Consider the following 6,708-nt stretch of genomic DNA (forward strand, 5'->3'; position numbering starts at 1 on the left):
TTTGACCTCATCTGACTCATACTTTCGCACACTTCACATACTCGTTGAACAGGTCCTGGGTTTTTTCTGGTTTGGATCACGTAGTAATGTGGTACCACACTGAAACAGTCGATGAAACCTGGTTTCGATCAATATTTTAGAGGACAACGCAAGTTAGGTCTAGGTAAGGCCTGAGATTTTCACTGATCAGACTCATACTTTCGCATCCTTCACATACTTGTTGAACGGATCCTGAGTTTTTTCTGGTTTGGATCACGTAGTAATGTGGTACCACACTGAAACGGTCAATTAAACCTGGTTTCGATCAATATTTTAGAGGATAACGCAAGTTAGGTCTGGGATAGGTCTGGGATTTGCCCTCATCAGGCTCATACTTTCGCGTTTTTCACATACTTGTTGAACAGATCATGGGTTTTTTCTGGGTTGGGTCACGTGATACCACACTGAAACAATCAATTAAACCTGGTTTCGCTCAATATTTTAGAGGATAACGCATGTTAGGTCTAGGTTAGCCCTGGGATTTTCACTCATCAGACTCATACTTTCGCATTCTTCACATACTTGTTGAACTGATCCTGGGTTTTTTCTGGTTTGGATCACGTAGTAATGTGGTACCACACTGAAACAGTCAATTAAACCTGGTTCCGATCAATATCTTCGAAAATAATTCATGTTAGGTCTAGGTTAGGCCTGGGATTTTCACTCATCAGACTCATACTTTCGCATTCTTCACATACTTGTTGAACGGATCATGGGTTTTTTCTGGTTTGGATCACGTAGTAATGTGGGACCACACTGAAACAATCAATTAAACCTGGTCTTGATAAATATTTTAGAGGATAACGCATGTTAGGTCTGGGTTAGGTCTAGGATTTGCCCTCATCAGGCTCATACTTTCGCATATTTCTCATACTTCATGGCTGGATCCTGGGCTTTCTCTGGATCGCATCACGTAGTAATGAAGTACAACACTGAAACAGTCAATTAAACCTGGTTTCCATCAATATTTTAGAGGACAACGCATGTTAGGTCTAGGTTAGGCCTGGGGTTTGCTCTCATCGGGGTCATACTTTCGCAGTTTTAACATACATGTTGACCTGATCGAGGGTTTTTTCTGCTTTGGATCACGTAGTAAAGTGGTACCACACTGAAACAGTCCATAAAACCTGGTTTGGATCAATATTTTTGAGGATAACGCATGTTAGGTCTAGGTTAGGCCGGGGATTTTCACTCATCAGGCTCATACTTTCGCATATTTCTCATACTTCATGGCTAGGTCCTGGGATGTTTCTGGATTGTATCACATAGCAATGTGGTACCACGCTGAAACAGTCGATTAAACCTGGTTTCGATCAATATTTTAGAGGATAACGCAAGTTAAGTCTGGGATAGGTCTGGGATTTGACCTCATCAGACTCATACTTTCGCATATTTCTCATACTTCATGGCTGGATCCTGGGCAATTTCTGGATTGGATCACGTAGTAATGTGGTACCACACTGAAACAGTCAATTAAACCTGGTTTTGATCAATATTTTACAGAATAATTCATGTTAGGTCTAGGTTAGGTCTGGGATTTGCTCTCATCAGGCTCATTCTTTCGCATATTTCTCATACTTGATGGCTAGATCCTGGGCTTTTTCTGGATAGCATCACGTAGTAATGAAGTACAACACTGAAACAGTCAATTAAACCTGGTTTCCATCAATATTTTAGAGGACAACGCATGTTAGGTCTAGGTTAGGCCAGGGATTTGCCCTCATCAGGGTCATACTTTCGCAGTTTTAACATACATGTTGACCTGATCGAGGGTTTTTTCTGCTTTGGATCACGTAGTAAAGTGGTACCACACTGAAACAGTCCATTAAACCTGGTTTGAATCAATATTTTAGAGGATAACGCATGTTAGGTCTAGGTTAGCCCTGGGATTTTCACTCATCAGACTCATACTTTCGCATTCTTCACATACTTGTTGAACGGATCCTGGGTTTTTTCTGGTTTGGTTCACGTAGTAATGTGGTACCACACTGAAACATTCAATTAAACCTGATCTTGATAAATATTTTAGAGGATAACGCATGTTAGGTCTGGGTTAGGTCTAAGATTTGCCCTCATCAGGCTCATACTTTCGCATATTTCTCATACTTCATGGCTGGATCCTGGGCTTTCTCTGGATCGCATCACGTAGTAATGAAGTACATCACTGAAACAGTCAATTAAACCTGGTTTCCATCAATATTTTAGAGGATAACGCATGTTAGGTCTAGGTTAGGCCTGGGGTTTGCTCTCATCGGGGTCATACTTTCGCAGTTTTAACATACATGTTGACCTGATCGAGGGTTTTTTCTGCTTTGGATCACGTAGTAAAGTGGTACCACACTGAAACAGTCCATTAAACCTGGTTTGGATCAATATTTTTGAGGATAACGCATGTTAGGTCTAGGTTAGGCCGGGGATTTTCACTCATCAGGCTCATACTTTCGCATATTTCTCATACTTCATGGCTAGGTCCTGGGATGCTTCTGGATTGTATCACATAGCAATGTGGTACCACGCTGAAACAGTCGATTAAACCTGGTTTCGATCAATATTTTAGAGGATAACGCAAGTTAAGTCTGGGATAGGTCTGGGATTTGACCTCATCAGACTCATACTTTCGCATATTTCTCATACTTCATGGCTGGATCCTGGGCTATTTCTGGATTGGATCACGTAGTAATGTGGTACCACACTGAAACAGTCAATTAAACCTGGTTTTGATCAATATTTTACAGAATAATTCATGTTAGGTCTAGGTTAGGTCTGGGATTTGCTCTCATCAGGCTCATTCTTTCGCATATTTCTCATACTTCATGGCTAGATCCTGGGCTGTTTCTGGATTGTATCACGTAGTAATGTGGTACCACGCTCAAACAGTCAATTAGACCTGGTTTCGATCATTATTTTAGAGGATAACGCAAGTTAGGCCTGCATAGGTCTGGGATTCGCCCTCATCAGACTCATACTTTCGCGTTTTTCACATACTTGTTGAACTGATCCTGGGCTTTTTCTGGTTTGGATCACGTAGTAATGTGGTACCACACTGAAACAGTCAATTAAACCTGGTTTTGATCAATATTTTAGAGAATAATTCATGTTAGGTCTAGGTTAGGTCTGGGATTTGCTCTCATCAGGCTCATACTTTCGCACACTTCACATACTCGTTTGACAGATCCTGGGATATTTTCTGGTTTGGATCGCATAGTAATGTGGTACCACAATGAAACAGTCGATTAAACCAGGTTTCGACGAATATTTTAGAGGATAACGCATGCTAGGTCTAGGTTAGGCCTGGGATTTGCCCTCATCAGGGTCATACTTTCGCGTTTTTCACATACTTGTTGACCTGATCGAGGGTTTTTTCTGGTTTGGATCACGTAGTAATGTGGTACCACACTGAAACAGTCAATTAAACCTGGTTTTGATCAATATTTTACAGAATAATTCATGTTAGGTCTAGGTTAGGTCTGGGATTTGCTCTCATCAGGCTCATTCTTCCGCATATTTCTCATACTTGAGGGCTAGATCCTGGGCTTTTTCTGGATTGCATCACGTAGTAATGAAGTGCAACACTGAAACAGTCAATTAAACCTGGCTTCCATCAATATCTTAGAGGACAACGCAAGTTAGGTCTGGGATAGGTCTGGAACTTGCCCTCCTCAGGCTCATACTTTCGCGTTTTTCACATACTTGTTGAACAGATCCTGGGTTTTTTCTGGTTTGGATCACGTAGTAATGTGGTACCACACTGAAACAGTCGATGAAACCTGGTTTCGATCAATATTTTAGAGGACAACGCAAGTTAGGTCTAGGTAAGGCCTGAGATTTTCACTGATCAGACTCATACTTTCGCATCCTTCACATACTTGTTGAACGGATCCTGAGTTTTTTCTGGTTTGGATCACGTAGTAATGTGGTACCACACTGAAACGGTCAATTAAACATGGTTTCGATCAATATTTTAGAGGATAACGCAAGTTAGGTCTGGGATAGGTCTGGGATTTGCCCTCATCAGGCTCATACTTTCGCGTTTTTCACATACTTGTTGAACAGATCATGGGTTTTTTCTGGGTTGGGTCACGTGGTACCACACTGAAACAATCAATTAAACCTGGTTTCGCTCAATATTTTAGAGGATAACGCATGTTAGGTCTAGGATAGCCCTGGGATTTTCACTCATCAGACTCATACTTTCGCATTCTTCACATACTTGTTGAACTGATACTGGGTTTTTTCTGGATTGGATCACGTAGTAATGTGGTACCACACTGAAACGGTCAATTAAACCTGGTTTCGATCAATATTTTAGAGGATAACGCAAGTTAGGTCTGGGATAGGTCTGGGATTTGCCCTCATCAGGCTCATACTTTCGCGTTTTTCACATACTTGTTGAACAGATCACGGGTTTTTTCTGGGTTGGGTCACGTGGTACCACACTGAAACAATCAGTTAAACCTGGTTTCGCTCAATATTTTAGAGGATAACGCATGTTAGGTCTAGGTTAGCCCTGGGATTTTCACTCATCAGACTCATACTTTCGCATTCTTCACATACTCGTTGAACAGATCCTGGGTTATTTTCTGGTTTGGATCACATAGTAATGTGGTACCACACTGAAACAGTCGATTAAACCAGGTTTCGATCAATATTTTTGAGGATAACGCATGTTAGGTCTAGGTTAGGCAGAGGATTTTCACTCATCAGACTCATACTTTCGCATTCTTCACATACTTGTAGAACGGATCCTGGGTTTTTACTGGTGTGGATCACGTAGTAATGTGGGTCCACACTGAAACAGTCAATTAAACCTGGTTTCGATCAATATTTTAGAGGATAACGCATGTTAGGTCTAGGTTAGGCCGAGGATTTTCACTCATCAGACTCATACTTTCGCATTCTTCACATACTTGATGGCTAGATCCTGGGCTTTTTCTGGATTGGATCACGTAGTAATGTGTTACCACACTGAAACAGTCAATTAAACCTGGTTTCGCTCAATATTTTAGAAGATAACGCATGTTAGGTCTAGGTTAGGCCTGGGATTTGCCCTCATCAGACTCATACTTTCGCATGCTTCACATACTTGTTGAACGGATCCTGGGTTTTTACTGGTTTGGATCATGTAGTAATATGGTACCACACTGAAACAGTCAATTGAACCTGGTTTCGATCAATATTTTAGAGAATAATTCACGTTAGGTCAAGGTTAGGTCTGGGATTTCCTCTCATCAGGCTCATTCTTTCGCATATTTCTCATACTTGATGGCTAGATCCTGGGCTTTTTCTGGATTGGATCACGTAGTAATGTGTTACCACACTGAAACAGTCAATAAAACCTGGTTTCGCTCAATATCTTAGAAGATAACGCATGTTAGGTCTAGGTTAGGCCTGGGATTTGCCCTCGTCAGGGTCATACTTTCGCAGTTTTAACATACATGTTGGCCTGATCGAGGGTTTTTTCTGCTTTGGATCACGTAGTAAAGTGGTACCACACTGAAGCAGTCCATTAAACCTGGTTTGGATCAATATTTTAGAGGATAACGCATGTTAGGTTTGGGTTAGGTCTAGGATTTGCCCTCATCAGGCTCATACTTTCGCATATTTCTCATACTTCATGGCTAGATCCTGGGCTGTTTCTGGATTGTATCACGTAGTAATGCGGTACCACGCTGAAACAGTCAATTAAACCTGGTTTCGATCAATATTTTAGAGGATAACGCATGTTAGGTTTGGGTTAGGTCTAGGATTTGCCCTCATCAGGCTCATACTTTCGCATATTTCTCATACTTCATGGCTAGATCCTGGGCTGTTTCTGGATTGTATCACGTAGTAATGTGGTACCACACTGAAACAGTCGATTAAAGCAGGTTTCGATCAATATTTTTGAGGATAACGCATGTTAGGTCTAGGTTAGGCCTGGGATTTGCCCTCATCAGGCTCATACTTTCGCGTTTTTCACATACTTGTTGAACAGAGCCCGGGTTTTTTCTGGTTTGGCTCACGTAGTAATGTGGCACCACACTGAAACAGTCCATTTAACCTGGTTTGGATCAATATTTTAGAGGATAACGCATGTTAGGTCTAGGTTAGGCCTGATATTTGCCCTCATCAGGATCATACTTTCGCAGTTTTAACATACATGTTGACCTGATCGAGCGTTTTTTCTGCTTTGCATCACGTAGTAAAGTGGTACCACACTGAAGCAGTCCATTAAACCTGGTTTGGATCAATATTTTAGAGGATAACGCATGTTAGGTTTGGGTTAGGTCTAGGATTTGCCCTCATCAGGCTCATACTTTCGCATATTTCTCATACTTCATGGCTAGATCCTGGGCTGTTTCTGGATTGTATCACGTAGTAATGCGGTACCACGCTGAAACAGTCAATTAAACCTGGTTTCGATCAATATTTTAGAGGATAACGCATGTTAGGTCTGGGTTAGGTCTGGGATTCGCCCTCATCAGGCTCATACTTTCGCATTTTTCACGTACTTGTTGAACTGATCCTGGGTTTTTTCTGGTTTGGGTCACGTAGTAATGTGGTACCACACTGAAACAGTCGATTAAACCAGGTATCGATCAATATTTTTGAGGATAACGCATGTTAGGTCTAGGTTAGGCCTGGGATTTTCACTCATCAGACACATACTTTCGTATTCTTCACATACTT

The sequence above is a fragment of the Colletes latitarsis genome, unplaced genomic scaffold (assembly GCF_051014445.1).
Source record: "Colletes latitarsis isolate SP2378_abdomen unplaced genomic scaffold, iyColLati1 scaffold0018, whole genome shotgun sequence".
NCBI lineage: Eukaryota > Metazoa > Arthropoda > Insecta > Hymenoptera > Colletidae > Colletes > Colletes latitarsis.